This window comes from Spinacia oleracea, chromosome 4, assembly GCF_020520425.1.
Source record: "Spinacia oleracea cultivar Varoflay chromosome 4, BTI_SOV_V1, whole genome shotgun sequence".
In the NCBI taxonomy this organism is placed as follows: Eukaryota; Viridiplantae; Streptophyta; class Magnoliopsida; order Caryophyllales; family Amaranthaceae; genus Spinacia; species Spinacia oleracea.
In genome coordinates, this window is record NC_079490.1 from 102,222,657 (window position 1) to 102,231,538 (window position 8,882).

Sequence of the window (8,882 nt, forward strand, 5' to 3'; positions counted from 1 at the left end):
TTGATTTCCAAAACCTTGAGATTGATCATAGGGCGCTTGGCTTTGATAGCCTTGTGCTCTATAGCCACCTCGATTTTGGCTATCACACCCACTTCCTTGGCCATAGCCTTGGTGGGGACCATACATGGAGGGCCCTCTAGGTTGCCTAGCAAAATTAGGATTGATAGGGTTATCATTCCTAGACCTCTCATTTACGGCATTAGCATACTCTACATCAAACTCGCCTTCATACGAAGGGCCATAATCCACAAATGACAAGTTATGAACTAAGGGGCATGCATCGGGGGAATGACTATAGTCTTGGCAATTTTCGCAAAAGAAGGTGCCCGGAGGCATTGAGCGATAAGAACTAACCTTGCCCTTCCCCTTGGAGAGAAGAGTGGCCGAGGGAGGAGGGATTGTAGACAGTGATGGCGGTTGGCTCGGTGTGTTTTCGAGCTTCTCCAAGCGTGAGGTAAGCTTCTCTATCATTCGTGCTTGCTCTATGGCGTACACCGAACCCTTACCACCTTCACTCCTACCTTTCCCATCATAATTCCTTGTTCCTACATGCCAAGATTGGTAGTTTTGAACTACATCCTCAATGATTTCCTCTATTTGATCCTCAGTTTTATTTATAATGGGGCCTCCCGCGCCCGCATCAAGACTTGTCTTCGAACTTGGACTCAACCCCAAGTAGAATTTTTGGAGCAACAACCATTTAGGAATCCCATGGTGAGGGCATTCCCTTTGGTACTCCTTAAAACGATCCCAAGCTTCGAAGAGTGACTCATCTCGCTTTTGCTCAAAGGATTGAATCTTGTGGCGACACTCCGCCGTCTTCCCATGCGAATAGAACTTGTTTAAGAATGCACTTGTCACTTCGCTCCAAGTGCGAAGTGAGTTGGGCTTGACCTCCTTGTCAAGACAATCACTTGCTCGCCCAAGTAGAGAGAACCGAAACAATGTCAACCTCACATAATCCGATGTGACACCATTGTGCTTGATTGTGTCACAATAGTGCTCGAATTGTTTGAGATGTTCGTGAGGTGATTCATTACTCTTCCCACAAAAGGGGTGGCTTTGCACCAAATTGATCAAGGCGGGCTTGATCTCAAAGTTGTTGGCACCCGTTGTTGGGGCTTGAATACCACATGTAACTTCGAATGCCCCCGGTATTCCCAAATTCTTAACCGGGAGCGCCATGTTCTCAAAAACTTGCTCACTCTCTTGTTGTTCCTCACCAACACTCAAGGATGCGAATATGTTATTGCTTGATGAGCTAGACCGTACACGCCTTTGTCTCCTAAGTGTCCTCTCCAATTCGAGGTCAAGGGGATGGAGGGTCCTTTGACGAGCACGCCCCCTAACAAGCATACAAACTCAAGAAAAACCGTGAGGAATGCTAAGGAAAAAGAAAGCTAAGCGAAATTGCAATGTTTTTGTATTTTCTAATGATGAACTAGTCTCAACGTAAACTCAAAAACAACAACTGTTCCCCGGCAACGGCGCCATTTTGATAAGGCGTTTTTCCGTCGTTGAAAGATCAACGCCTCAATCAAACAAAATTTATAAAACCACTAGACTAACCAACTATATCAACTATAGTGGCAAGTAAAGGGATCGTCCCAAAGAAACGATGGTTCTTAAGTTTAATTGTCAAGCTAATTCGAACAAGAGGTTTGATTTGAATTATCACTAAGATGCTAAACTAAGAATTAAACTAGATTGAATCAAGGAAGCTAAACGTTAGGGAGTTGGGGATAGTCTAGGGAAATCGGGGGAAATGAACTACCATATAGTAATCATGAATGATGCAATGAAATAGCACATAGGGGAATTAAAACTAATGACGTACTCGCCACCTCTCGGATAGAGCACGCGAAGCAACCTAGCCTATGGAAAGCTCTCGCATAGTCCTAAGCTAGATTAGCAAGCATATAATAGGTGCTATCATTCACTTGCATGAACTAGGCTCACAATGTCTTGCCAAACCTAAATCATACATTCCAATCTAACTCAATCAACTAGCATTTGCAACTACTACTCAACTGATCATGGAAAATCCTAGCACTAAATCAATTTAATCACATCAATCATTAATCAATTAAATCATCAAATTCCCCTAATTAGGCCCCTAGATTCTCCCCTTTCCCTAACCTAAATCTACTCACTAGCCATTCTAGAAATCAAGAAATCTATTAATTCTACACTAGCAAGCATGAAATTGAAGGATTAAGAAGAGAGAATCAAAGACTAGAACAATCATTTGAACAATCAACAAGAGAATTAAGAATCAAAGTAACTAAGTAAAATCAAGAAGAATTCAAGAATTGAAAGAGTTATAGAACAATCAACAATCAAAACAAAGGCAAGAATTAAGAAATTGAATTGAATTGCACAAAATTAGAAGAAGAGTTTAGAGAATTACAAATTGATGCTTCAATGGAGGAGAGTTTCTCTCTCTAGAAAAATGCTGAAAAACTAACTTTTAGAATCTAAATTTATTATCTAAAATTCTACTCTTAAAAAAATAATCGAAAAATCTATTTATAAGTTTCCCCAAATAGAAGCCAAAATTCGAATAAGAGCAGCCCGCGCAACCATTCGGTCGCACAGACCTTTTGTGCGACCGAACGTAAATGAGTCATTCGAGCGCATACTGGGTCCTGTGCGAGCGAAGGCAGCGAAGAACATTTCCTTCGTCATGTGCGACCTAACGAAGAATCATGTTCGGTGGAATGGGGTTTCTTTAGCTCATAATTCCTCTGCAGCAAGATTCGCTCGAACGAAAAGCCTTGTGTGGTCGCACAACTCTTGTGTGGTCGAGTTGATGACCTTGTGCTGTCGCATCAAAAATTAGGGACATTCTGATCCCAAAAACCAAACCTATGCGACCGAACAGCAGAGCACGTTCTGTCGTACAAAACATGTGCTGTCGAATTGAAGGCTCTGCGATCGCATCCCAAATTAGAGACCTTCTGGTTCCAAAAATCAATCCTGTGCGACCGAACAACAGAGCACGTTCGATCGCACAGAACTGGATATTCCTTGTATTCATTTGCACTCCTCTGTTCGGGCGCATAAACCATTACTCGATCGCACAAGCCCTGTTTTGGCTTGATTCTACTTGTTTTCTATTACTTTTCATCATAATCACCTATAAAGCACAAGATGGAACGAAACTTATAAAATTCACACAAAAAGCTATTAAAAACTATAAAAATGTATAAAAACTAACATAAAATCCTAAGCTAAGAGCGACATAAATGTCGCTCATCAGCCCACAGCCCACAACGCTGGCCCGACTCATGTCATTGGGCGCGAAAACCAGCGACCGACCAGCGAGCCCGCTTGTTTCTGCGCCCATCTGATTCCGCGTGGATCCGTTGCCTCCCTTCTCCTGATCGTTCAATTAAATATTAACTTATGTACTTATTATTATTTTCCTATTTTGTTTAGAATTTAGGAAGCATATAAATACTTCAAGGGAATTACGTTATTTCCCTTATGCTTTTATTTCCCTTAGAATTTTGAACACGCGTTATTTTTTGTTCTCTCTTCCGTTGAACCCAAGTTTTTTCCTTTCTTCAATTCATCAATCTAGAGGTAATTTTATTATTGTTTTTGCTTTAATTCATTATTATTGTTTTCGTCCCTTAGATTAATTTGTCCTTTGATTATGGAATTCATATTTATTATCTCTTTTATGTTTGCTAATTCAATTATAAGCGAGTAGTCGTTTTCTAGGGCTAAGTAAGGGAAGCCATGTGTATACCATGATTGTTATGCATTAAAGTTTGTAAATTTATAGATTATTGCTTGAGTAATTCCAATTGATTTGTTTTAATTGTTGATTCATGTAATTGGCCAATATCATGGATTGATTATCTAGCTAATAGGAATTAAAATTAAAAGATCATATTCTTAGAGGCTTGGTGCAATTGCCAATTCTAATTATGCTAGCGACCGTATTGCATATGTTGGATTGAAAGTGTTAAGACCCGAGGCGTAGGATTAACATGTACTTTAATTACTCGGCTTAGTTTTTTTCATTGTCAAATTGATTTGGTTTCTTGGATTGGCATAAGCATGGTGGACCGAACGTATGCCCTAGACCTTTAATTCATTGATAATTTCTCATTTACATTATTTCTTTAGTTCTATTATTTAATAATACTCAAAATCTACTTTCGTTTACTGAAATAGTTTATTTAATTGGGCAAAAACTAATATAACTTATCTCCCCGTGGGATCGACCCGTATTTGCTAAGTATCTGCTAACAACTGACACCGTGCACTTACGGTATCACTTTTTAATTCATCAAGTTTTTGGCGCCGTTGCCGGGGAGACGACTAGATTCTATTAGTTTTAGTTTGATTATTTGAACTGAACTGTTTTCATTGTCTTGTTGGAACTTTTAGTTCCAATTGAGGCAAATTTCACTGCATTTTCTTGTCTGTTATTTATGCCCAGGTCTTCTAGAACGGGTACCTTGGTTCCTCGCGATCCTAATCTTGGTAAGACCCTTCGGTAACTTAAAAAGGAACAATAGAAAAAAAAAAGTAGTCAGGGTCCCTAGACTCACATACTCCACCGAGTCACACGATGTCTAAATCCCTGAAATCATATGGGGTGCCTTCCTCGAGCAGTGTTCCGATTGGGCTCACAATGCCAATTATTGAGGCAATCAACTTTGAGGTCAAGCCCGCTCTAATCTCTATGGTCTCACAAAATCAATATGGTTGTCATCCATCCGAGGAACCCACCAACCATTTGCAGAGTCCGGTTCAACCAACTGTGTGGTACTATCAAGCATCAAGGGGTCACTCAAGACCAATGGAAAGTTATGTTGTTTAGCTTTAGCCTTCGTGATAAGGCTCAAACATGGTTGAACGATGTAAAGGAGACAAAGTGAAGTGATATTTCACAAGCCTTTCTAGAAGAATACTTTCCACCCACCAAGACTGCTGAAATAAGACACATGTTGACTACCTTCACACAAGAACCTGGAGAGTCACTTAGAGAAGCCTGGGATAGATTCAAGGCATTGCAGCGGTCTTGTCTGCATCACAACATTGAAAAATAGTTCTTGGTTCAGATTTTCTACCATGGTTTGCAAGATTGAAAAATAACACAGTTAATTCTGCGGCTGGGGATGTTTTTCTTTACAAAGAAGTGGATGCGGGTTATGATTTCCTTGCCAATCTTGCTACCAATAACTATAGCACCACCAGAACCATATCTAAAAGGGGCAAGATAGACGTTGAAGCTTATTCTCTATTTTCCTCACAAGTCGCAGCCTTGAACCTAAAGATCGATGCTTTGAAGGCTCCTCAGTCTAGTAGTCCCCCAATGAGTATCAATGCTATGTCTAGTGTAGCTCCAGTGATAATTTCTTACTGCGAAGCATGTGGAATCCAAGGTTACTTTTGTCATGAGTGCTCTTATAGTCCGCAGGATACCACGCAAATGGAGCAAGTGAATGCTTTTCCACAAAGGCAACCCGATGACCCATATTCCAACTCATTCAATCCATGTTGGAGGAATCATCCAAATTTCTTATATCGGAGCATTAATGTTCAAAATCCTCAATCCCATCAAGAATGGTCCCAACCACAGTTCCATCCACCTCAGTCACATGTTGTTAGGCCTCCATTTCCACAAGAAGCCTTACATAATTCTCCCCCGGGATTTAATAGAATTCCACACCAAGGCTATCAACAACAACCTCCGCAGAGAAATACTACTCTAGAGCCTAACATGAGTGATTTGTATAAGCTCATACAAAATATGCAGAAGACCTCAGAGATTGCTCAAAAGAATCACAATGAGAGCATAAAGGAGTTGAAGAATCAAAATAGAATATTGGAGAACCAAGTTGCTCAACTCGCTGATACTTTGTAAAAAGGCAACCGAGTAAACTTGCAGGGCAATCTACTCCGTCTGAAGATCACACTAGAGAGAGTGCTTCTGCCATTATTCTTCGATGTGGTACTACATATGATGCTCCCTCGATACCTACTGATTTTGTGGATATTGAAAAGGGGAGAGAGGAGGCTAGAAGGAAGAAGGAAAGAGTCAAGGAGAATGTTACTGATGATTCTCCCCCTTTTGTTCCTCGATTGCCATTTCCTCATCGACAAAATAAGTCAAAGGGTGATCATCAGTCTGGTGAAGAGGCATATGTTGAAAGGAAGACTGTGGTTGTAGGGGTTGAAACCCCGGGCGTTACTACTTCGGTTGAGAAAAAAAACGAGAAGGAAAGCGGCAATGAGAAGGTTGTTGATTCTCCCCCTTTTGCGCCTACACTACCATTTCCTCACCGAATGTAGAAAAAAAGGTTGATCAACAGTTTGGCAAGTTCTTGGCAATGGTCAAGAATCTTGAGGTAACGATTCCTTTCACTGATTTAATATCTCAGATTCCTGTGTATGCAAAATATTTAAAGGAATTGATCATAAAGAAAATGGACCTTGGTGGTGTAGAGAGAGTGGCGCTAATTGAGGAGTGTAGTGCTATGTTACAAAACAAGTCTCCTCCTAAACTAAAGGACCCCGGTAGTTTCTCCATCCCGTGTCATATAGGTGCTTTATTCATTGATAAGGCTCTATGTGATTTAGGTGCTAGTGTCCGTCACCCCCCTCTCAATTTATAGAAAGGTGAACATGAAGAATTAAAATGTACCGCGATTACTCTTCAAATGGCCGACCATTCTATTAAATACCCCTTAGGTGGTTTAAAAGACGTCCAAGTGAGAGTAGGTAAATTCTATATTCTTGTAGACTTTGTTGTGCTTGACATAGTAGAGGACACCCAGATTCCAATAATCTTAGGAAGACCATTCCTTCATACCGTGGGGGCAATTTTTGATGTTAAGAAAGGGAAGCTAACCTTGACTGTAGAGGATGGCAAGGTGACCTTTAACTTGTCTCATGAGTTGAAATGTCCAATGCAAGAAGTGTCTTGTTCTTTGATTTCCTCAAATGCTAAGTTGCCTTATTCTTATTCTAGAAATTCTTTAAATAATGCACTTGGTTTGAATGGGTTTGCAGGTGATGATGATCATGGTGATGCAGTTGATCCTAGTCCTACAGTTGGAGCAAGAGGTTTGGTACTTAATGGCACCAAGTTCAAAGTGAACGGCCAACGTTTGAAGTTATACACTGAAGGAGCGTTTATTGAAAATTTGGAGACAATCAATCTCTCCAATCCACCCATCGACGCTTGATTTTCGAGGTTTGGAGTCAAGCTAATGACTTAAAACGAGTGCTTATCGGGAGGCAACCCGATTTCTAACTTTTCCTCATTTCAATTTTTTCATTTATTTCCATTTTAATTTATTATTCATTTTTTTGGTTAATAATTGAAAATAAAAAATAAAAATTGAAAACAACAAAAATATTTTATTTTTAGTTCACTTGAATTCATATTTTATTTTATTTTTAGATTAACTTTCTCGTTCAAAAATTCTTTCGTTAATTGTATTTATTTATTTATTTATTTTTGATTAATTTTGTTTTACTAACAATGTTAACTTTTAAGTTTGGTGGTGCTTAAATTTTTAATTTTTTTTAGGATTATAGGTGCAAGATCAAGTTAATTCCAGAAATTCCAATGCATCGCCGTTCGACAATTTCTAACGAGCCACGATGATTGCAGTTCGCCCCAATGCACGCGCAAACCAGCACCCTTGCTGGTTCAGTCGCTGCTCGTGTGCGCGGTTTCCAGCGCCTAGGCAGCGGGCCCGATGGCCGTTTCCCCCTCCACAACTGTACTATCTGCCTTGCCCGCTGGCAATCCAGCACCCCCGCTAGATTTTCCGCCCAACCAAATTTTTTTTAAAAAAAGAAAACCTCAGTCGTCCATCACCCACGACCCCGCATACACCCAGACCTCCCTCGACCTTCTCTCCCTCAAACACCCTCCCATCTGCCGTCCACCAGCACATACCGTCGGTCAGCGCACCATCCCCGCACACTTTCCCTAACCCACTCACGCTACAGCACGCCACTCTTCCCTCTCGTTCACCCTAGCGACCACCGCGCAACACAGTTCCTCGCCTCCAACCACCATCACCTCATTGGCGTTACGCCGACACCGAACTGCCACGCCTACCCTGTCGGCACACCACCACACCACCTTTCCCTCCTCTCCACCTCTCCAATCTTCCACCTTCACGATTATTTTATTCAAGAATTTAAAACCCTAACTTTTGAATTCAATTTGGGGGTTTTTGGTTCTTTTTTAACATTGGCAAATTTTGTAGTATTGGTGCTCGTTTGAGGAATTCACGTGAGTTAGCAACCAAATTCTGGTCTTGGAATGGTATCAAAGTTTCAAATTTTCCTAAACTTTATTTTCTTGAATCAACTTTTGAAAAGAAAATGGGAATTTTGATATCAATATTGGTTGTTGAATTCGAATTATTGTTGGTTGTGAATATTATATGAATTGTTTGTTGAGATTGGTTAACGCTCGTTGGTTGTTGATTTTGAGTTACTAGGATTGAGCGAATATTGTTATTCCTTGGATTGCTTGTTGGGATTGATCGTGGAATCTTAAAGTATGCACCGTCTTGGTTGATTGGAGTATTTTAAATTGTGGTTGTTGCAGCATGAAAGAAACTAAAACAACTAGCTCTCACCCAAAATCCACCACATCCATGGAGATTGGGTCTTTGCGTCGTCAGTTTGAAGCTTCTGGCCATGTACACCGCTTCTACTGTCGAAAGTACTACCGAGTCATACTCGGCGGACGAAGCTCATCACGAGTAAGCACTTTCTATCTCTCTCCCTTGTTTGACTTATTTTGTTGCTATTTTCACAGTGAGGGCACCGTGTTTGGATTAGCTAGGAGGAGGGATATCTATCTGTATTGCTTTCTAGTATAATTTTATTGT

At 40.5% G+C, this 8,882-nt stretch overlaps 1 pseudogene; it reads left to right on the plus strand.

Annotated features, from left to right (window-relative positions):
* The first annotated feature begins 706 nt into the window (after positions 1-706).
* Positions 707-807, plus strand: LOC130460290 (uncharacterized; annotated as a pseudogene).
* The last annotated feature ends 8,075 nt before the right edge of the window (positions 808-8,882 follow it).